General features: G+C 42.3%; 1 long non-coding RNA gene across 7 annotated transcripts; it reads right to left on the minus strand.

Annotated features, from left to right (window-relative positions):
- Window positions 1-1,002: 1,002 nt before the first annotated feature.
- LOC147363008 (uncharacterized) lies at window positions 1,003-6,344 on the minus strand. 7 transcript variants are annotated; one of them, XR_015136689.1, is made up of 3 exons: window positions 6,194-6,344; window positions 5,308-5,499; window positions 1,003-2,166 (listed from the first exon to the last, which is right to left on the minus strand). It is a non-coding gene; the product is annotated as an uncharacterized LOC147363008 (long non-coding RNA). The 7 variants fall into 7 exon arrangements; XR_015136691.1 differs by having other exon boundaries at window positions 5,308-5,495; window positions 6,194-6,290; XR_015136692.1 differs by having other exon boundaries at window positions 6,190-6,288.
- Between the last annotated feature and the right edge of the window lie 16,532 nt (window positions 6,345-22,876).

Here is a 22,876-nt window from a genome sequence, read left to right on the forward strand (position 1 = left end):
GGGAACTCCTGCTTATCACATATTAAAGTATACCTTTAAAAAATAACTTCACTATACGTTTGATGATCCTTTGATGGAATATAAATTTAGCTATTTTACAGATGGAAAAATATAGACCCGCAGAGATGTCTTGAACATCTCATCATGGACCTAAAGGCAAGGCAAGGCCTGAAAATGAGGAAGAGGAAGGAGTCATGGGCCACACAGCCTGAGTGGAAAAGCCACTAAGAAGTTTTCCAAGGGCTGGGAAAAATCAGAGGGAGAAAATGGGGCTGTGGGAAAGAGCATTAAAACATCATTCAAAAATAAACAAGGTGAGACAGAAAGTTTCTCCCAAACCTCATTCTTTTCCAAACTATTTCTACGCAGGACTACCCGTTTTAGGTGAACCAGCTTCCAGATGAGACCTCTTTACACATACACACTTTGTTCATCACTGCTGTATGTGGCTAACAGATTGAAAACAAATTCTATTTACATGTATACAAGAACAAAGTTTATGCACATATATTATATATGACCCAGTCCAAATTGCAAGCTCAAGAAACTCATATTTTATGTATTCTTCTCTTTTATTGCTTTTAAATGTAATTTTAAATGTCCCAAAAGATGAAAAGTGACAAACAGAAATAAAGACCCCCCCCCCAAGAAAGTAACCAAGGTAATGGAAGTAAATCATCTCCTAAGACTGTTTTTATGCACAAAGCCTATTCAATAAGTGGTTTATACTGTAGGAAATCGCTTGACCAGCTGGTCCATTAAATTCCTGGCTGTGAGTATCACCTGGGGAATGTGCGGAACATGCAGAGTCCTGAGCTAGCCAGCAGGTATTCTTATCCAACAGTTCTGAGTAGAAGCCCAGGGATATGCATTTATAAAAAGAACTCAAGCTGATCCTGATGGCACATGACCTACAGCCTGGTTTTCAGAACCACTGCCCTGGACCGTTTCCTCTGATGGCTGTAACTTCTTGGTGATCAACAAGCTTACTTGTGACTGCTCTCATTTACCAGGACTCCTTAGACTAGTTTCTAATAAAATATGGGTTTAGAGGAACAAGCAGGGAACTAAGAACCAGGAGGTGTGGATTATAGTCTCAGTCCTGTAGCAGATTATAGTCTCAGTCTCTGGCCCTGTACCAGAATTGGATGGCTTCGTTTCTCCTACAGTAAAATGAATGACTACATATAGTAGTTATTACAGGGGGTGATCAGCATAGCAGCAGCAAAATCGAAATTTCTCTTTTCTAAATAATAAAAATAAGCAGCAGGCATTACAATAACCCTGGTATAGTGCTTTCTGGGCCTTGTATTGGTTCACCTGCTAGGTCTTGAGTGGAAATACTCAGATTCATTAGTATTTCTCAAATACTCATTCAGAACTAAGCCAAAACAATGAGCCAGAAATGAAAGATTTGAGACATCGGCTATCACCTCTCCTGGAGAGCTGGTGTGTCACCTCACAGAACTCATTCTATACTAGAATTCACTAGGAGTCATTCCATAGCAGAGACGTGTACAATGCATCCAGATGGACTGAGACTCCGCACAGACAGACATTTGGCATGGGAAGGAGTAAGTCTGGTGCTCTTTGTGGAGATCTGTGGAGAAAGTAAGTTTTAGGTAAGGTCTTGACAAGACATAATCTTTGAGTTCTTGGGAAGGAACAGAGTCTTGAATTTTGGTTATTGTTTAACTTCGTCAGAGACCAATTCTCCCTCCTTTTCTGGAGAGGCTGGTTTTCTCTCCTAGTGTGTATTTCAAAACTAGGCTGATGTCCAGTGTAAACATCCATCCACTCACCCATCCATCCATTGAACACTCTTCCTATCAACCATTGTGCTTCTCACTGGGGATGCATATAGGTTGACGTCTTGGCGCTGTTCTCCAATTTTACAAGAGAATCACAGAGTGCATCAGGAGGAGATTCTCAGTGGCCACAGGGACATCCCAGTGAGCTCATACTGAGGAATCTGGGAGCATTCTCTCACTTCTCTTTTTCTAGAGTAACTCATTCTGCCCAGGGGGAGAGTGACTGAAGAGAGAGCACGGGATTATGACTCAGGTGGGGATTCTAGAGCCCATCCTGACTCTAAGTAACTCAAATAACTGCCAGCAGTGTGATCCTGGGAAATTTACAGAACTTCTCCAGGCCGCAGTTCCTCATCTGTAAAATGGAGACAATACGTTAATGTATGTAAAGCATGGAGAAGAGTGACTATGAGCTCCACTTGGGCCCTAAGTAACTGTTCACTATTAAGATGCTGTCTCATCCCACTCTAGTTACCATCAGCTGCTCAAGAGCAGGAAATCTGTAGCCCCCCAACTCCATCACAGATGGGCACCCCCTACAAGAGTATATACTATATACTAAACACTCAACATGTGCAGGCCTTTCTGGCAGCTCCTGTTTTAAACAAATCAACATTTCCTTCTGGCCAGAGGTCCATCATCTTCCGGGAGACAGAAAATAGCTGGTGAACACTACAGTCACGGTCCTAGCGTGTCATGACCATCCTCAGGTCATTCGGCAGGCTCTTCCTTTCCAGGCTAGTCCATGCTTTAACACTGCCACACACAGATGCTCCAGCCCCAGCCTTTAATCATCTCCCTTGCAGAGCCTGCCCCAGTTCTCTGTTGTCCATGTTGCCCGGGAGAGCTCCACATAGGACAAGCACACACTGTTTTCCAAAAACATCTTCTCCAGTTTTCAGTTCTGACAAATGTCCTGATACATGAGACTGAAATACTTCTGAAAACAAGATTCTACATATTTTCTTACTATTTCCTTCACTTACCCTGATGGATTAAGAGACTCTGGATGGAAAGAAGGTGACTGTGCTCATAAGCGAGAAAAGGTATGTGAGCTGATAAACACCCTTGCCCAAGAGGACTTATATCAGAGCTAGAAAGCAGACTTCATTTCACGTGTCAACTCCAATCACTTGATGTAAGAGTTTTGTTAAGGAGGATTCTGAGTGCATGTCTCAACAAGAAGTGAGCTGTGATTAAATCATAGAGTGTGCCAAGGGCTCAGGAGTGGGGGACAGTTTGTGATATGGGCTAGACTTGCCCCAGATCCTTCTGACAGTCTATGTACTAACCTGGTAAACTAAAGCCTTAGAATATGCTCTCTATATATACTCTGACTTGAAGAATACAGTAAGCCCTTCAGGTCAAATATTTTCTCAATTATTTTGACCTTTCAATCATCACTTTTAGGATTAAAAATCTTCAACAAGGTCCAAGTTCACTTTAAAATGTGTATCTTGGAAGGAATGACCTAAGCTAGTACCAGTTTGTCACTACTTAATCTCAGAGTAACTAGCTAGTCACCTAGCAAGGATCCAAGGGAATAGTATCCAGAACAACTAAGTTTTGACATGGGGGATGGAAAAGAAAGGAATCTGAGGTACTTTCTCAAAACACACACTGACAGGTTTCCCCAGAGCCGCCTGGGCAATCACTAGGGAACACGAGGGCATGCAATACTGGGGAGAATAATGAATGGAGTGTCACAGAATGAATGGGATTTAGCAAGATGGAGATGTCTGAAAAGCATACACCATCTGTTTCACAAATCTGACCATCCCTGGGCCTAGGGGATAACCGTGCGTTTCCAAAGTACACGGAAAATAGGCAGGAGGTCAAAGGCACTCCTACTTACCAACTAGTAGAGGAAAACCTATTAAGTTCTATTCATCTACTAAAGGAAGAAACTTAAAGAAGTTTGGGCATTCAGCTCAGTGTTTCAGCAAAGGGAACTGCATGAAGGGCAGGTCATCTCTCTTCCCTTCTAGAGTCTATAGATCTTCTATTATGATATTTCACCTATTCTAAAGCTGTTCACAAAATAACTGCTCTAAAATCAAGATTCATCTTAAAATCAATGGCATTTCATACTTTAGACAACTTGTTTTTCTTTTCTTTATGGAACATAAAATAATGGCATCTATTAAATTTGACGGCAAATGTGATGAAACATACTAAATTGGAAAGGGAAATTTAATACACAGGAATATACCAGGATCCTTTGTCACGTCTTCTCTTGGGTTCAACCACAATCAGTGCAGCCCTCCACACCTCTGTCTTGAATCCATCAAGTGTTTGTGGAGTCCCCAAGACTCCCAGGCACAGTGATTTTGTTTGTGCGGCTACTTGAAAAGTCTTGTCTGAGAGGGAAAAGGCAAGGTGGCCCTATTTATTTTAACATGTCTTCAGCTATTTTAAAGAGTTTTTTCTTGTTTCCATGTTGGAGGTCTTTCTACCAGTTTGGAAAAGTGCTCCCCTCCCTCAATTCCCCAAACGCATTAGTTAAATGCTAAAGCTTAAGAATTTTCTATGTGGCCTTCTGTTTCCATTAGATCAAGAAACAGCAACCAAGAAAGGAAGGAATGCTTTCAGAGTGTCACTTACACCCCTAGAGGCTCTGTACCACCCACGGTCTTCCCTTTCTGCCTCTCAAATGGATCAGAGCAAAATTAAATATCAAAACTCACTCAGACACTCACAGTTTCTCCAGACTTTCAGACCAGCCTTTGCCACCTGGTAAGGCATACAGTTTAGCTGGGCTCTGGGTACATAAAATAAAGTTGCTATTGGTGCCCTGTCAATCAACATCCAATCCCAGGCAAAGGCAGAGCATTCAGCCATGTGCCTGCCACATGTACAATGTTACTTTGCTCAGCCACCTTGGAGGGAGCAACAACTCCTCCAGAGAAATTCTCACAGTCCAGACATCTGAATCGGGGATCCAAGTAGGGGAAGGATTTGGATTAGGAAAGAATTCAGGGCAGGTACTGATATAACTCTGATCGCTCCAGGCCTGACTATCCAACTATGCATGGGGAAGAAGAAAGAAGAAAAGAAGGCAGACAATAAAGAAAGGAAAGGAGAGAAGAGGGCAAGGATGCTCTCTTCTGGAAGCACAGCCAGAGGCCCAAAGGGACCACGTTCTCTAGAAGTGGCACTTCTCAGAAAATCCTTCAAGTACTATACCGACATCACTTATGTTAAAAAGTACGGGTGAAAAGACATCAACGGGAGAGCAAGAAGAAGCTAAGAGAAACTATGTGGGAAAACCTGGGGGCAGAAAGTACACTTTTCGCATTCCCATGAACAATGCCACACAGCAGCCATGACCCAGTTTAGAGAAACTGGCTTAGGAGCCAGGGGATGGCATACGCATGCATGCATGCCAAGTCACTTGAGTTGCGTCCAACTCTGTGTGATCCTATGGACCGTAGCCTGCCAGGCTCCTCTGTCTATGCAATTCTCCAGGCAAAAATACTGGAGTGGGTTGCCATACCTTTCCTCCAGGGGATCTTCTCAACCCAGGGACTGAACCTGGGTCTCACATCTCCTGCACGGGCAGGCAGGTTCTTTATCACTAGCACCACCTGGGAAGCCTCGAACCAAAGTTGAGAGTCATTCAGGTGGACTTTAAGAAGTTCATGTTCAGCCAAGGAGAAAAGTCAAGACTCTTAGCCACATTCGCTAGCTTACAGAAAAAAAAAAATACATTCATTAATATGTACTTGTTTTCCAGTGAATATAATCATCTCTCTGTCTCTCAATCTCTCTCTCTCAACTACTCGGCCTGAATCAATGCCTGCTGGGTAAGTCCTAGAGGATGATACCTTGCCAAACCTACCTCCCAGTGTTATTCCCCTTCAAGTTACATTTGATCATGTCTACAGAGTATTAAGACATTATTTGATTTATCAAAGGAAGTCACAGGAATGAAACAATCTTCAAACTCAGACTTTAGCAGAATTGACAGATGCAGTGGTTCCCTGTAGAACAGCTACGACACACAGAGGAACCTGAATATCATTGTCCTAAATAATCAGGAATAAATTGCCCAAATTCTCCCACTTAAGGTGTATGAACACGTCTCCTTCTCAGGAGATTGTGTGAGAAGCAAACACACCTTCACGTGTCTGATCTACTCCTCTGTGGTTTTCAGTGGGGAAGAACAAGTAACACACTCGTCGGAAAGAATATTTTTCTTCTTTAACTGAAAAAGCTTAAGAATTTCCTACATGTGTATAGAATTTTATACCACTCTAAGTGCTCTCAACTGTCATCACTTTTGACGCTCACAGGCGTTAAAGCCCACAAGTGAGACGTGTGTTTCCAGCTGCCTTAATACCACCAAGCAAACCAGGAATCTCTCTGCAAACCTTACCTACCGGTTATCATAGCCTCATATGATCTTCCTCTCCATCCACTGTCCTACCCCTTCTTCCTCCCTAAAGCTTATTTCCCCTCCTGGTTAGTTCTGCCTCTTTTATAGCCTTTACTACTGTTGTTATACCCACAGGTGTTTTCACTGCTTCTGAGGATCTTTATTGATAAGTTGATGTCTCCCTCATTTTTTCTTCTTTTCTATACCCACATCCCTGGATCAAATCATGCCCACATTTTTCACAACCTGTTTTATTTTGTTTCCCTTCACAACCCCCTTCTCTTGGCCATATCATTTGGTACTTAACAATTGTTTTCCTTGTAATTTACATACAGAGTATTTACTTGCCCTTCTTCACCCTGGTTCTATTTCTGCTGACACAAAAATAAACTGATGTTAGTCTCAAACCATCAATTTCAAAAATGGAAATTATTTATATAGAGACAGAATTCTTCCAAAAGTTTTCTTCTTACAAACTCGGCCTTTACTCTTCACCCTGCCACAGAAATGTAACAACTCTCAAAATCTAACCCAACTGTCTCATTTAGAGATGAGTAAGGACTTCCCTGGTGGTTCAGTGGTTAAGACTTTGTATTCCAGTGAAGGGGATGCAGGTTCGATTCCTGGTCAGGGAGCTAAGATCCCACATGCCCTGGAGCCAAAAAACGAAAACATGAAACAGAAGCAATGGTCCAAATTAAAAAACAAACAAACAACAACAACAAAACAAACAAACTTAAAAAAACAAAAATAGATGAGCAAATGGGGATGTGAACCCAGGTCTTATCAGCTTTGGTCTTTGCAACACTTTGATACCTGGCCCAGTTACATTGCCTATCTGAGTTTTATTCTCATAAATTATTTGAGGTTGTCACCCAGTGGCCCAAATGTATTTTGAACTTGGTCAGACTCCATTACTCAGCTCCTTGCTCTTCAAAACTCCTCTTCTTACCCCAAACCTGCTGCTCCTCCTTGGTGAATATACCACCATCTACCACGTGTTATCCTTGATTTGGGGGTTATTCTGATTCCTCTCCTCTGATTTCCTCCCATCTCTAGCTCGTCTCTTCTGCTCTCTTCTCTCGGGCCTCTCTCTCACTAGCCTAGTTCAGGCCACCAATAGCTCTTACTTAAATTACCACACAGCATCCTAAGTGGTCTCTGCTACCATTCTCATCCATGTCTGACTGTAATCACATCTCCTTGCACCAGCCAGAAGGAATTCTCCAAAATAAAAATTTGGTCATGTCACTTTGCTGATTAAAACCATCGATGAGTCTCCACTGTCATTAAGAGAAAGTCCAGTTTCTGAGAATGGTTATGGCTATCTATGTTTTGACCCTTGCTTGTGTCCAAGCTCATCTTGGGCTGCTCCCACATTACATTTCAAACCAAACTTCCTTCAGTCACTTGGATGAGTTTTGTCCTTTCCCACCTTCCAGATTGTGCAAGTTATTTGCTCTCGCTGCAAGATTTCCTGGTCCATTTTATTTGGATAACTGGCAAACTCTTCTTCACTGTTCAGGTAGCAACTGGCTTTCCCCAAGATGTCTGCACAGCTCAGGCTTACTCCTGCAGTTGCCAGCTCAGATGTCACCTTTTCAGCAAGGCCTCCCTCACCGACACCTCACCCACTCTCATGTTCCGTCCTCTGGCTGTGAATTGGGTCTCTTCATACCTCCCATCACACCTTCCTGGATTATAACTTCTGTGCGTATTGTTGTCTCTGCCTGTCTCTGTCCTTCCCCAGCTTCCCTACCCACCACCTTAGATGTTCATGAGAACAGAGACTCTGCTGAATCAGTCACTGATGAATGCTCAGTGCCTAGATTAAGCACTTAATAAATATTTGAGAAGAGAATGATCTCCATGCTTAGCGCAATACTTTGTTTATAGTAGTAGCTTAATTAATACTTGAAGGAGGGATGCAAAACAGAAAGAAGGAAAGAAAACAGGTTAAAAGCTTGGGAGCTCATAATGGCTTTCATCTTTCCTTTCTGTAACAGTTGCTACATCTTCTCCTTGTATTATGTTTGTTCTTTCTTCATAATTTTCCTATTAGCCATTTAAAACAGTTTCCAAAAAATAGATCACACAATCATCAGACTTAGCAGAGCACCCAGCAGGGCAGTGAGACCCTCTTCACGGGTGAACTTCCCAGACTCTTCCAACTCACTTCTTGAGCGTAGGTGTCCACACTGACTTGCCACCTTGTGCAACTTTGACTGAAATGCCAGAATTATTCCACAGCCTTGTCACTTCCCCTGCACTCTTCTTGAAAACAATTACCTAAAGAATCCCCATTTTATTCTATTTTTCTTATATGCCAACTCCTAGATACGCAGCTCTAAGCCCCACCTGCAAGCTGTAAGTGGGCGGCACCGTCATTATTTCTTGACCTTATCTCATCCCTCATCACCTGCACAGTATCGACAGAGATGCATCGTGTTTGTTCTCTGATTTATACTATTTTCCCCCACTTAGTTCACCTTTATTTTATAGAGAACATTTGCTTCCTATTCTGGGCTTCCTCTAAACCATTCCCTTAATGATTTGAGAATACTGCCCACTAGATGAAGTTTAAGGGACTCACCATTCTTTCCTTTCTGAAACAGGGAACTCTGTTGGCCCACATCCCATCTGGGAATCTCTCTCATCACCTGTGCCCCACCAGCTTGGTCCATGAACACTGGCAGTGATCTGCGCTCTTGGGTGCAAGAACACAGAAGGGTGTCAGCTCTAGCCAGGAAATTAGAATTCACCCAGAGTGTGGAGGTCCCCGGATCTGTTCATTCATATGGGCCTCAGTTCCTTCCTACTGAGATTTGTTCTTCCTTTTACAGCCCAGCACCATTCCTTTTGGCAGAAGAGATGAATGTAAAATAGGACTGACGGAGTTTGCACTGTTCTGATCATTCATCAACAGTACCTTGGTGCTGCCAAGCACCAGCCAAAAGGGTTTCTTTTCTTCTTATTCCGTGCTTAGCTTTAAATCCTTTTTCCTATGCTAAGCATTTTTTAAAGCCCTGGTTCACACTTTGAGCTTTAACTTTCTTTTGCTTTAAAATTTTCTTTTAATTTTTTCTTTCACTATTTTTTGTTTATGCTAGACATTATCTTTTACTCACCCCTGGTTCAGAGTTTATTCTTTTAAATTCTGTACATCTTTAAAAACCCAAGCTCATCAGAAAAGGACCTATGAAGCCAACATGGATTCTATGAATTTCTTTTCTCTTTCTCATTTAAATCCATTCCTCTAAAATCATGAAACTAGTATCAGGATGAATTGGAATAGAATCAGGACTGAACAAAGAATTATTTTTTTCATTTATTTTTAGGTACTCACTGCAACCTTGATTCATAGAACACTGTAGAAAATAGGAAAATCAAAAAGAAAAAGACTGAATGCATTCAAAATCTGGCGAACTAGGAATAATCATAACTAACATTTTGAAGTATACACATTTGCAGGTTCCCACCCTGCCCCAATGCATGAGCCACAAAAAAAAAAAAAAAAAAAGGAATCAACTGTTCCTCCCATTTTAATGCTGTCTAAATTCCCTTAATGTTTTACTTACACATTTTTCTGCATCACTGAATATTGTTCTGCAATAGCATTTTTAAAGACTAGACAGCATATACAGTATGATATAGATAAAGTATTATCAACAAATGCCTATTAAGAGGCATAGGCTGTTTCCAACAATGGGGATTAGAAACAGCTGTGTATTGAACATCATTGTAGAGCAAGCTTTGTGCTTATCAATGATTGTTCTGAGGGGGATTCATTCCTAGAAATAGAACTGCTACATCAAGGGGTATGAATCAGATCTGGGGGAATATAGATCAATATATGGACTTTTCATTCTCTGTAAATGTCTGACAATTTGGGAAGGTGATTATGAATCTACCTTGAAATGCAGGGAACAAATGTTCAAGCCCCAGCCATGGAACTAAAATCCCATATGCTGTGGAGCAACTAAGCCCATGTGCAGCAAATACTGAGCCACAACTAAAGAACCTGTGCACTGCAACAAAAGATCTCACATCACACAACAAAGATTCCGTGTTCCATGACTACTAAGACCCAATGCAGCCAAATAAATAAATAATGCTTTAAGTTTCTATTTTCTGGGGATGGGCAGGTATATACCCTACATCCAAAACAAGAGTGAGAACTACAATTTTAAAAGATCCTTATCCAATTTTATAGATGATAAATGATATTATTTGTTGCTTTCAATTGCATGCATTTAATCACTAGTACATAATCACATTTTTAATATGCTTATTAACTTTATTTTTCTGCTTTTGTGAGTATTTGTTCATATCCTTTATACATTTACTTACTAGAGGACTTGTATTTTTCTTAAGATTTATACAAGTTCTTTATAGGATATTAGTAGACCTATCCTTAGGCTTCTCGGGTGGCACTAGTGATAAAGAACCCTCCTGTCAATGTAGGAGATGTAAGAGTCACAGATTTGATCCCTGGATCAGGAAGACCCCCTGGAGGAAGCCATGGCAACCCACTCCAGTATTCTTGCCTGGACAATCCTATGGACAGAGGAGCCTGGTGGGCTATAGTCCTTACTGTCACAGAGTCGGACACGACTCAAGTGACTTAGGTGCACGCAGACATATCCTTACAAATACCTTATCCCTAGTTTTACTTATTTTTAAGTTTTCATTATTTTTATGGAGAACTAGTCTTTATTTAGCAAATTATCTTTTTCTTAAATATTATCTACCTTCTGTATTAAGACTTAAATATCTACGCCACCAAAAGATGATTTTGTAAAGCACTCATATTTACTCCTGGTTTTTATAGGTTTTTATAATCTACTTAAATATTGAATTCATACAGCACTTAATTTTTTATATGGTGTGAGGTAGAAGATCTTAATTTTTGCCCCCAGTGGTTTGCCATATGTTTCAAAAGGTTTTATTGAATAATCTTTCCTTCCCCTCTAATTTTAAGTACTATACCTTTCACATACAAATTATTACATATACTTGAGTCTATTTTTGGATATTCTATTCTGTTAATTTGAAAAGAACTGGCTTTTAAGTTTTCTTATTCAGAAATGAAGAACTTTCATATATTAATAGATTGTTTCTCAATAGAAATGTGGGTTTTTTGAAATAATTCTTCAACATTTCTTATTAAGTTTGTATAAAGACATTTTCTATTTCTGGTTGTTAGTATTAGTCAAATTGTCTTTCTCATCCTATTTTAGGGTTTATCACTCCTATATAGGACAGCAATGGCTGTTATGATCCATAGTTTAGACCCTCTATCTTGGCTTGTACACACATTTCCCTAGCTCCTGGGTCTTGATGGATGGCAATTTTAAGCTGAGTCCCTCTCTTCACTCACCCTAAGCAGGAGACAGCTGCCTTGCCTAAAGTTATACTTCCCAACCAGACAGCCCATGTCCTCTGATAGGTAGGTTAGGGATTATCAAGGTCCAGATTTCTTGCTTCAAAGCAGGGAAATTCTCAAGAACCATCCCAGCTCCAGGGCTCCTCATGGAAGTGGATGTGGTTCCTGGGGCAATTTCATCACAGTCTAACACTTCCCCCACTGCCCCTAAGGTCCTGGCCCTGAGAGCATTTACCAATGAGCTTCCTGCAAGGGAGCCTCCAATTCAGAGGGTTTTTTTTTTCCCCTTCTGGGAACCATTATTAAAATAGTTGTTAGTAGTGATCTAAGAAAGAAGGCTGAACTAATAGTCCAGTTTGGAACTGGATCACCTGCTAACCAGTTGGCAATGAAGACCTCATCCTAGAAGCTGGTACAAAACTTTATGCTTGCTGTAGCCCACTCCAGTGTTCTTGCCTGGAGAATCCCAGGGACGGCAGAGCCTGATGGGCTGCCATCTACAGGGTTACACAGAGTCAGACACAACTGAAGCGACTTAGCAGCAGCAGCAGCAGTGCAAGACTAAAATTTTATACCAGTGACAACCTGAGATAGGATACCCTTGGAAGAAAATTCACTGGCAGGTGCAGTAGCTTAAGTTTGAGAGGTTCTGAGGAAGTAGTAATTATAAGGACAATGGCTTGCTGAGTGGCACTGATGTGTTGAGGAAACACAAGAAAAGACTGAGGTAATTAATCACTAATTGAAGGCTAAGTGAAAATTGGAGGACCACGTTGGCAGCAGGTAAAGATGCTCTGATTTCTGATCCCTTGTGGGAGAAGGAGGTTAAGGATCAAGGCCAAGACTTAATTATAAGAAAAACAAAGCTCCAGAGAAAGTTGGATTTTCAGCCTGGGTAAGAGCACTTTACCTGAAGCTTCAATACTTTGGCCACCTGATGCGAAGAACTGACTCACTGGAAAAGACCCTGATGCTGGGAAAGATGGAAGGCATGAGGAGAAGGGGATGACAGAGGATGAGAAGGTTGGATGGCATCACTGACTCGATGGACATGAGTTTGAGCAAGCTCCAGAAGTTGGTGATGGATGGGGAAGCCTGGTGTGCTGCAGTCCATAGGGCTGCAAAGAGTCAGACATGACTGAGTGACTGAACTGAACTGAAGAGCACTTTGCCAAGGTTGTGGCCCGGATTGGGGAAGGTGTGAAATTGTGAGGTTTGAGATGACTCATTGTGGTCTATATACTTGAAAACATTTATACTCCAGATCCCCTGACCTCTCTGGACCTACAGAGGTGACTCACTGCTCCCTATTTATATAGAGCACCCCCTTGCTTAAAGATGATACAGAGGTCTCTGGCCTGCAAAGGAACCTGTATCCTTGAATGAATACCCTACCATTAGAGTGGGAGCTTATGGTGGCCAAGTAATAAGTGGAGTCCTGGGCCCATCTTGCTTGTAGGCCAGTGGGCCCACAAATCCATCCCTGGGATTTGAAAATGTCCTTGGATTCCAAATGTATAAATGGAACGGGCACACTTGGTAGATGACAGAATCTTTACACAGGTTCCTGACCATTGGGGTAAAAGGTGTTATAGTGGGGAAGGTCAAGTGGAAGCCTCTGGAACTTCCCCTTCCCAGTCAAAAATTATAAATAAAACGCTCTATCACATCTCTGGGAGAATAGCAGAAATTAGTAGCACCCTAAAGATGTCATCATGATCTAGGGTGCAGGGCTGGTAGTCCCCATAACACCCACTTTCCAGTGTGTTTATTAAAAACCAGACTGATCCTAGGGGATGCCAGTGGATGACATCGAACTCAGCCTAGTAGTAGCTCCAGTTACAGCTGCTGTGCCAGATGTGGTACCTTTTCTAGGGCAGGTCAACACGGCCTTAAACATATGGCATGCAGCCACTGATCCAGTGAAGCCCTATTTCCATCCCCATCAGAAAGAAAGGTCATAAATGGCTCTCCTTCATTTTGGAATAGGCAAGAGAATACATTAACCATCTTTCCCTGGGACTGTTAACTTCCCTAACTTCTGTCATACTGTAACCTTCAGAGATTGAAATCTACTGGACCTATTACAGAATGTCACACTCATCCATTATGTTGGGCAGGATGAATAAGAAGTAATGAGTAGTTTGGAGGCCTCAGTAACACACACTTCCAGAGGATGGGAGATAAATTCTATGAAGATTCAGGGACTTTTTGTATCAGTGAATTTTGTAGAGACCTGGAGATGTTGATTCATTACTTCCAAAAGTGAAAGGACAAAATTCTGCATCTCAAACCTCCTATCAATAAGGAGGTAGTACAATGCTTACTCCTTGGAAGGAAAGTTATGACCAACCTAGATAGCATATTCAAAAGCAGAGACATCACTTTGCCAACAAAGGTCCATCTAGTCAAGGCTATGGTTTTTCCAGTGGTCATGTATGGATGTGAGAGTTGGACTGTGAAGAAGGCTGAGTGCCAAAGAATTGATGCTTTTGAACTGTGGTATTGGAAAAGACTCTTGAGAGTCCCTTGGACTGCAAGGAGATCCAACCAGTCCATTCTAAAGGAGATCAGTCCTGGGTGTTTATTGGAAGGACTGATGCCAAAGTTGAAACTCCAATACTTTGGCCACCTCATGCAAAGAGTTGACTCATTGGAAAAGACTCTGATGCTGGGAGGGATTAGGGGCAGGAGGAGAAGGGGACGACAGAGGATGAGATGGCTGGATGGCATCACTGACTCGGTAGCCGTGAGTCTGAGTGAACTCCGGGAGCTGGTGATGGACAGGGAGGCCTGGCATGCTGCGATTCATGGGGTCGCAAAGAGTCGGACACGACTGAGCAACTGAACTGAACTGAACAAAGCCTGGTAATCTAGGTTCTGGAGGAAGCATTTTCCATTCTTGAAAATATTGCTCTGATTCCCCTATTGAGTTACATGATAGGCCACCAGTCTGGGGTAGATCCCAAAGCAGAAAAGGGCTTGAGAAGACAGGACCAAGCTGTGATGAAAGCAGGCCTGCCCCATGGTCAATATTACCTGGCAGACTCTATTAATTAGAGGAGTTGGTATGGGGAAAATACGTCCTGTGGAGTTTATGGGGAGCCCCAAAGGAAGAATCACAGCATAGTCTCCTCGGGTTCGGAAATAAGGTCATGCTAACCTTAGAGGTGAAAAAATGGCTCCTGTATGCTACTGGTTCCTGGTAGAGATGTATGCCTGATTGCAAGACATTAAGTGACCATGTGACCAGAACTATTCACTATGAACTAGGTTCTGGCAGACCTAACAAGTAATAAGGTCAGCCCCAGCAACAATTCCTCATAGATGAATGCTGTCCAACAAGCAGGGCCAGTGAGCACAAGCTGGGTGCCAGGGCCCATAGATCACTAGCTTCACCTACACCAACGCTTTGCCCTGAGCTCAAATCTATGACCACCAGGGCAGGTCCTTTAAGACTCTCCTGGGAGACCAAATGACAAGTGAAAAAAGGCTGAGCTTGGTTCACAGCTGTGCCTGTGCAAGATGTGGGTGTGGGGTGACAATGGACCGCTACTATACCACAGCCTCCCTCAGAGGTGGCCTAGAAAGGCAATGATTCAGAAAATCCTCCCAAAGGACAGAGCTGCAGAAGGCACAGCTGGCATTGCACTCTGCATGGAATGAGAAGCAGCTCAAGGTAAGAACACATGTTCTTATCTTAGAGGTAAGAACACTGGCTTAAGGCCAATGGAGAATGGCTCCTCTAGTGTGTTTAGGGGCCCAAAAGAGAGGGCTTAGAAGTTCCCAAACAAGAAGAGATGGGGAAGAAGCATGAAGACAAACCTCCAGAAGTAGACACAAAATGTGAAGATCTGTATCTCTAGTGTTAACTAATCCAGCATAGAAGGACTAAGTAAATAGGCAAGAGCACGCCCTGTTCAACTGATGTTAACCTGCCTCTCCATCAACCCCTACTCAGTGCTGGCAGAATGTTTGCAGGAACTGAGTGGCCATAGTAACAGGGATGAGGGCTGTGCATGGGCCAAACAGAATCAGCTTCCAGGCACCAAGACTGATGGAGCTACTGTTGGCACCAAATGTCTCACCTACCAGGGATAGAGACCAATGCCGAGTTTCTGAACAGGGACCATTGCACTCTATGCTATATCCTAGGAATGATTCATCTTGATTGGATTTGAAACATGTTCTATTCATGTGTTTGCCTTTCTTACCTGCAGGCCTCAGCCAGCATCACTAGTTTAGGGCTGAATATTTGAGCTGCTGATCCAGACCTGACAAATATCATAATGGCCTGAGGCACCCACTTTACAGCAGGGGAAGCACAACAATGGGCACATGGTTATTGGATGCACTAGTCCTAGCACATATCGCATCATCCAGAAGCTGGATAAAGCAATGGGATAGCCTTTCAACCAAAGTGCCAACTCGGAGATGATACTCTCTCTGTGAGGACGGGGCACCCACTCCAGAACATAATATACATGCTAAGTCAAGGCACACTATATGTGCTATATGGGGCTGAACCTCCACAGACAGGATATACAGTTTCAGAGGAAAAAAGGGAGTGGCCCCACTTACCATCACTCACAGTGAGGGAACTAGTGATTCCTATCCCTAAGCTCTGTAGATTTAGAGATCCTGGGTCTCAGGGAAGGAAAGCTCCCACCAGTTGACACAGCAAGAATCACATTAAACTCTAAGCTATGAATCCACCTGGTCACTTTGGGATCCTTGTGTCAAGAGACCAGCAGACACTGGTCTGCTGAATCACTAGGGTAACTACCTAACCATGAAGGAGAACGAGGGCTGCTGATATACACTGGACTAAGGAAGGATGTTTCTGAAAACCAACTGATCTGCTAACGCATCTCGTGGTAGAACCTTGTCCAACTTTGACAGTAAATGGGCAAGTGCACAGCCATGGCCCGAGAAGGGCATGACAACTACGGTTTCCAGTTACTCAAGCATGTGGGTCTCAGTCATCCCACCAGGTAGACACCTAGACCTGCAGAGGTGCTGGACAGGTGCAAGGTGATATTAGGATGAATGGTAGAGGATAAAGGCAGTGAATTCCAGCTGCAATCTTGACACCAGCTATAGAATTGAGGGTAGTAGTTCATCCTACTTAATTTCCTCTTCTGAGTTCTCTTTTCTTTTTCATTAAAATCTTTCTTTATATTTACTTATTTCTCTTTTATGCTTTTTAAGGCTACATTTTTACTTCTTGTGCTGAAAGTTTACTTACTGTAGTCTTTTCTACTTATTAATTAAAACATTTAAAATTGTACATTTTCTTTGATTATAGCTTTCACTACATTCTATCAGTTCTTGGGTGTGGTATTCTCATTTCATGTCTAAATAGTCTAGAATTATATTTTTATATTTTTATTTGAACTGAGACCTAAGAATGCTTCATTTCATTTTTAAAATTTAACTAAAAACTCGTGTTTAACAAAATTTTATAGGGTCTCTTTCTCAAATGTTTATATAAATTCAGTACTCTAGTATCCTTGATTTTCCCAACTAAAACATTCGACTTAACAGCACATTGCCATGCACAAATGATTTCTTAGGTCACATTTTGACCTAGTGGATCATCCTTATTTAGGCTATGGTTCCCTTCTCCATCCTTAAAATATCCCTTATATTAGAAGGCAATATGGTATTGGAACCATCTATAGTATTAGAAACCATCCTTCAACCAGCTACAGCCCAACTTCCCACTCCTATTGCCAAGTTGAAACCTCAAACCAAGCTGATTTACTGGAACTCTTACCACAAGCAAAATCCCTCCTAAACAAAGTCCCAGTGTTTTCTATACTTGCCCTTTCATTCATGAATAAAATGAATAGAGCCTCTGACCCTGACCTGCTCAATTAAAGCCCACCACTTTCTTCCAGTAGTTCTTTTCTGCTGGTAGAGCCGCCACACCAAATTCAATTCCTGTGCGGCTCTGAACTTCACACTGAACTCCTTGCCTGCAGAAATACACTATCCCCCCAAAAAGCATCCTTTCACTGAATTCATAATTGGGGTTTTTACACTATATTGCCTGTCTCTGAGTAGCTGCTTTTTGCCTCAAGCAGGAGACCCAAGACTCAATTCCAGTATGTGCCCCAAAATTTTTATTCTTGTTGTTTCTTCCCCTCCCTGGGGCTATACAAGTTCTCTTTTCTTCTCCTAAAAACTCAGAATGATAAGCAATGCCTCCATATTTTTCTTTCTGCCCATCTTACAGATGAAAACAGAGGCATTAAGAAATGAAGAAACTCTTCGTAAACAAATTAATGATGGGGTAGCAGCTGAGCTAGAATTTGTATCTCCTACCTTCTGCTCTAGTTATGGTTAACCTAGAATTATGCTCAAGTATATAGAATTGTGTTCCTTCTCAATGGGCAGCTTCAAATGGAAAGTGGTCAATATCTAGCCTTCAGTGTCTACGTAGTAAGATGGCACAGGCATAAACTCAATAACCATCTCAAATTCGATATACGTACTCTGTAGTCTTGTGTCCTTGGGACATTTGTATACTCCCTGCCAATCTCAGATGACTGTTCTTAGTTTTACCCTATTTTACCTTCAACCAACAGTGCACCCCAGTCCTGTAACCTGAAGCTTCTTTTGATCCTCAATTTTCCAATGTAAATGTTAAATGTGTAAAGTCTTATAAATCTTAAAGATGAGAAACAGCTATCAGAGAACTTAGGAACAGCAGCCTTGCTCAATTCTCTATGTTCAACTACACGGGCCCCTTTATTCTCTCCAATATTAATGAGGTAAGTTTCATGGTACTGTGCAATTGGTGGCAATTCAAGTACAAAGGGGAGAAATTTTCTTAAATTAAAGGTGCAAGGAGGAAGGGGAAGTCAAGCTGAGCTGTTGATTTCTCTTGTGTTTCAGCAACATTTTTGGCTGCCTATCTGGTGGCTCAGACAATAAAGAATCTGCCTGCAATGCCGGAGACCCATATTCAATCCCTGGGTTGGGGAGATCTCCTAGAGACGGGAATGGCTACCCACTCCAGTAATCTTGCCTGGAAAATCCCATGAACAGAGGAGCCTGGTGGGCTACAGCCCATGGGGTCATAGAGTTGACATGACTAAGCAAATAACATAACTACGCAGCCCAAACACTTTGGCTGCTGGTGGAATATGCTGTACCTTTCTGCATGTGGTAAGGATGTGTAGAAGTACACACTTCTTGCTACAGCAGACCATCTGAACTCATTCTACCATAGCCTAGCTTCTGGCCTTGGGTGCCCGAGTAACCTCTGATAACACACCCATAACTTTTGTTTATACTTGTCAATAAAACCCCCTTCTACCAGTCCTGAAGAGGATATAAGTATCAAGGAAGGGGGTTCCCAGCTTAGGATGTATCCCGGGAGAAACCATTCTAGAGTAGTTCACATGAGACCTTGAGCCTAAAGTCACCCACGAAGGTTCTGTGATGAAGAAACAAAGCAAGAAAGTTTTTACTCGACACTGTTCAGAAACACAATGCTGGACCTCCAGAAACCTACGAACAATATAGAAAATCAAGATACAGGCATGTGAGAAGTATGTGTCAGAAGAATCAAGATGGGAACAGTCTTTTCACTGGTACCCATGAACGCATACAAACGCAACCATGTACACAGGACTCTGGTCTTTGTCCAACACAACCCATTCTGTACACCGCTGTTTATCCATGATACTTCTCAACATCACGTTCTTCATACTACTCTATTATGGGAGGAAATTCTATTGCCTAGAGAGTAGAAGTGCAAATTCTTGGCAGGAAGAAGGCAGTGTTTTCCCAAGTCCTCCTATTTGGCCAAGGGACTCTCCTCTGTTGAATCCTACCTTAGTCGGACATTCCTAAAACACAGCGCTCCCGACAACCACTACCATTAGATCATCGCTGACAAGGGAGTAGAAATATGCTAGACATACCTGGTTTAAATTTAACTGCTCACATTTTGCTTATATTCACCCCTAAGGCTTTGTTCTCTACTTACCATTAATATATCGACTTATTCATTCATTGATTCGGCATATTGTTGACTGTGCATAGTGAGATGGGGGAACAAAACTGAAGCCAAGAAGCCTGCATTAGAGGTCATCTCAGGTGAAGGTAGGAAGGGATAGATGGGAATAATTTGAGAATGAGGATGCAGGCGGATGATCAGGTTTGGAAAGGAGAATAGATGAGTATGGCTTTGGGCATGTGTGTGTGTGGGGGGGGATTTCTTTATGATAATCAAGTAGAGATAACCACTAGGCATTTGGGTAGAAAAGAAGGCATGGGCTCAACATACAGATCAGGGAGTCATCAAAGAAATTGTGTGGGCTGAGAAAGCTGCCTAGACTAAACCTGGAAGCATACCAAGACTACCAGGCCTGAGGAAAGGTGAGAAGGACATGGAAGAAGGTAAGGGAAGGAGATGAGGATCTGAAAGAACATAGAGCCAGGGCACCTAAAGAAGCAGAAACTTTCCTTTTTAGAAGATACAAGACATAAAACGTTTTTTCTGTAATTCAAAAATTACATCAATGAAACAATCCAAAATATTCATTGAGGGTGTATGTTGAAGTAATAACGAATTTTACAAGTGATTGTCCTCACCTTTGAAGACCTTGCATCCTGGAGAGGTATGCACCTTAGCAAATACAACATAAAAGCATCTTATTTCTCACCAACAGTGAATAATACCTATGGGTTGATTACAGAAAAACTCTTTAGTTGATGGTAAAAATGAACAAAAGACTAGTGATGAATCTGCATTAGAATTTTGATCTTTTGTATATGTGGGTCTATCCCTTAGCATGGGCTTCCCTGGTGGCTCAGCAGTAAAGAATCTGCCTGCAATGCACAAGATGTGGTTCAATTCCTTGGTTGGGAAGATCTCCTGAATAAGGAAATGGCAACCCACTCCAGTATTCTTGCCTGGGAAATCCTACAGACAGAGGAGCCTGGCAGGCGACAGTCCACAGGGTTACAAGAATCAAACAGAACTTAGTGACTAAACCATCACCATCCCTTAGCATGACGTGAAGTCAGAGGGAACATTACCCCCTAGAAAGCACACACTGAAGTTTAAGTTTCCAGAACATGGCTCGGTCCAAATGGAGTGTTTACTAAAGACAGCTGAAAGCAATACAACTGGAAGGCCAGTCTGAACTGCGATCAAAGAAAGTGGGCAAAAGTCAAAACTAGAGAAGGGTATCAGACAATCAGGTCAACAGGATGAAGCCAGGCCATCAACAGATAACTGAGCCAAGGATTAGAAGTCAGAAACCAGGCCAACACTTGGGAAACAGAACAAAGACAGAACTCAACGAGGGCCAGAGAAAAGGGACAGGAAAAGGCACAACTGTCAGAGACACGGCAGATGTGGAAGCTGCCTCACGGCCCAGGAATATGCATGATGGCCTCGAGGAGTGGCAGGATTGAATTAAGGGGTTAAAATGACCTGCTTCTGCAGTTACAGGTACAGCAAAGTCTTCATGAGAGAAGATCATGCTGCATTTTGGCTGCCACCCAACTCCACCCTCCCAGGGGCCGCATCCCATTTTTCTGCTGTAGAGTCCCTCACTGGCCTGGAGTGTGTCTGCCTCTGGCCAAGGGCAGTGCTTTCACTTTGTCTCCTAGGCTGTAATCACTGTTAAAGACTAGGTGTGGATGATCTATTTGTAAATGTGTAATAGAATGTTAAGAAATAGGCATGTCTCCACATAATTACCGGAGAAGGCGATGGCACCCCACTCCAGTACTCTTGCCTGGAAAATCCCATGGGCGGAGGAGCCTGGTAGGCTGCAGTCCATGGGGTCACAAAGAGTCGGACACGACTGAGCGACTTCACTTTCGCTTTTCACTTTTATGCATTGGAGAAGGAAATGGCAACCCACTCCAGTGTTCTTGCCTGCAGAATCCCAGAGACGGGGGAGCCTGGTGGGCTGCCGTCTATGGGGTTGCACAGAGTCGGACAGGACTGAAGCGACTTAGCAGCAGCAGCAGCAGCCACATAATTACATAAGTAAATGAGTGAAATAAACCAACACTTACTGGGACTGCTGAAAACTAGAGTCATATGGAAATGTTTCATATTGTAAGGGAGGGTTATGAGAGATTCTTTGTGGTTTTTCTCTTCTACTCCTTTCATTTACCTTTATTTATTTATTTATTTTTTCCTTTCAGGTTAAAGCTGACTCCACATCCTAAGGGACCAACACGAGCCATCAAGTTAAATGATGTCCCTGATAGCCCTGTGGATCAATAGTTATATAGGCCTATTCCTCATCTGAGCTCTGTCAGGGCCCAAATTATACACTGTACATGAAAACCACCTCCTGGATTTACTGTCTTGCACGCCCACCCCACCCCCGTCCTCAGTCATAGCAGGTGGTTTATTGTCCTGCATTTCTTTCTTTTAAGCTTTAAGTAAGTCTTTGCTACTTACTGATTTCTCCACATTTCCAAAGTGCAGAGAGGCAATTAGCCAAGTTCTCTTCCCTTTCACAAAACAGCCATGATTTCTTTGAGTTCCAAAGAAACTCTTCAATGTCCTTTTTCTCTCCCAGTAGTATGAGCATCTTCCCATTACATGATATACAACTGATAAAGAGATTACAATAGTATGAGGAAGCAGACAAGAGCTTGGCCTGCGGTGTTTTTGGTCCCCCTAGGATAACCCACTAGAGTCTAGACCATCAGCATTAATGAGGGAGTGGCTGATGAGTCGAAACATCTAGTTACACTTCTGATACCCAGGCCCTGGGGTAAATCGCCTCACCTTTCTATGCCTTGGTTCTCCTCTCTCTTAAATGGGAATGATTTCACTTCCTCACATTACCTCCAAGATGATATTTACCTAAATCAAATAGAGTATATGTGAAAACACTTTATATTTTGGGGAGGGAAAGTGTCCCATATATTCTAGGTTCTATTATTTAATATTTCTATCTCAGATGGATCTGGTCTCTTGAATCACTTTCTAACAAACTGGACTTGAATTATATTGAACTGTTTTTGAGCTTTCTAATCTCCCAATTGTGTCAGATGTCTGGAATTATAGCCCTCTGAAACAGTGTGTGAAGCGTGCTTTATGATATGGAGACCGACTCTTGTCTGGTTAAAAGACAACGTCTCATGGTTTTCTAATCAGAGTCCACCAGAGGTTCACCAGAGGTCAGTCTGGGAGCCAGATTAATGAGTCATCTTACTCCCATGAACTGTAATCTTCAAATTTCTCTCAGTTTGACCCATATCTTATCCTTTTATGTATGTTCTTGGGACATTTCTGTTTAGCAAACAGCA

Source organism: Bos grunniens, chromosome 11 (genome assembly GCF_055505025.1).
Source record: "Bos grunniens cultivar Pamir isolate PY7600 chromosome 11, Bosgru_T2T1.0, whole genome shotgun sequence".
In the NCBI taxonomy this organism is placed as follows: domain Eukaryota; kingdom Metazoa; phylum Chordata; class Mammalia; order Artiodactyla; family Bovidae; genus Bos; species Bos grunniens.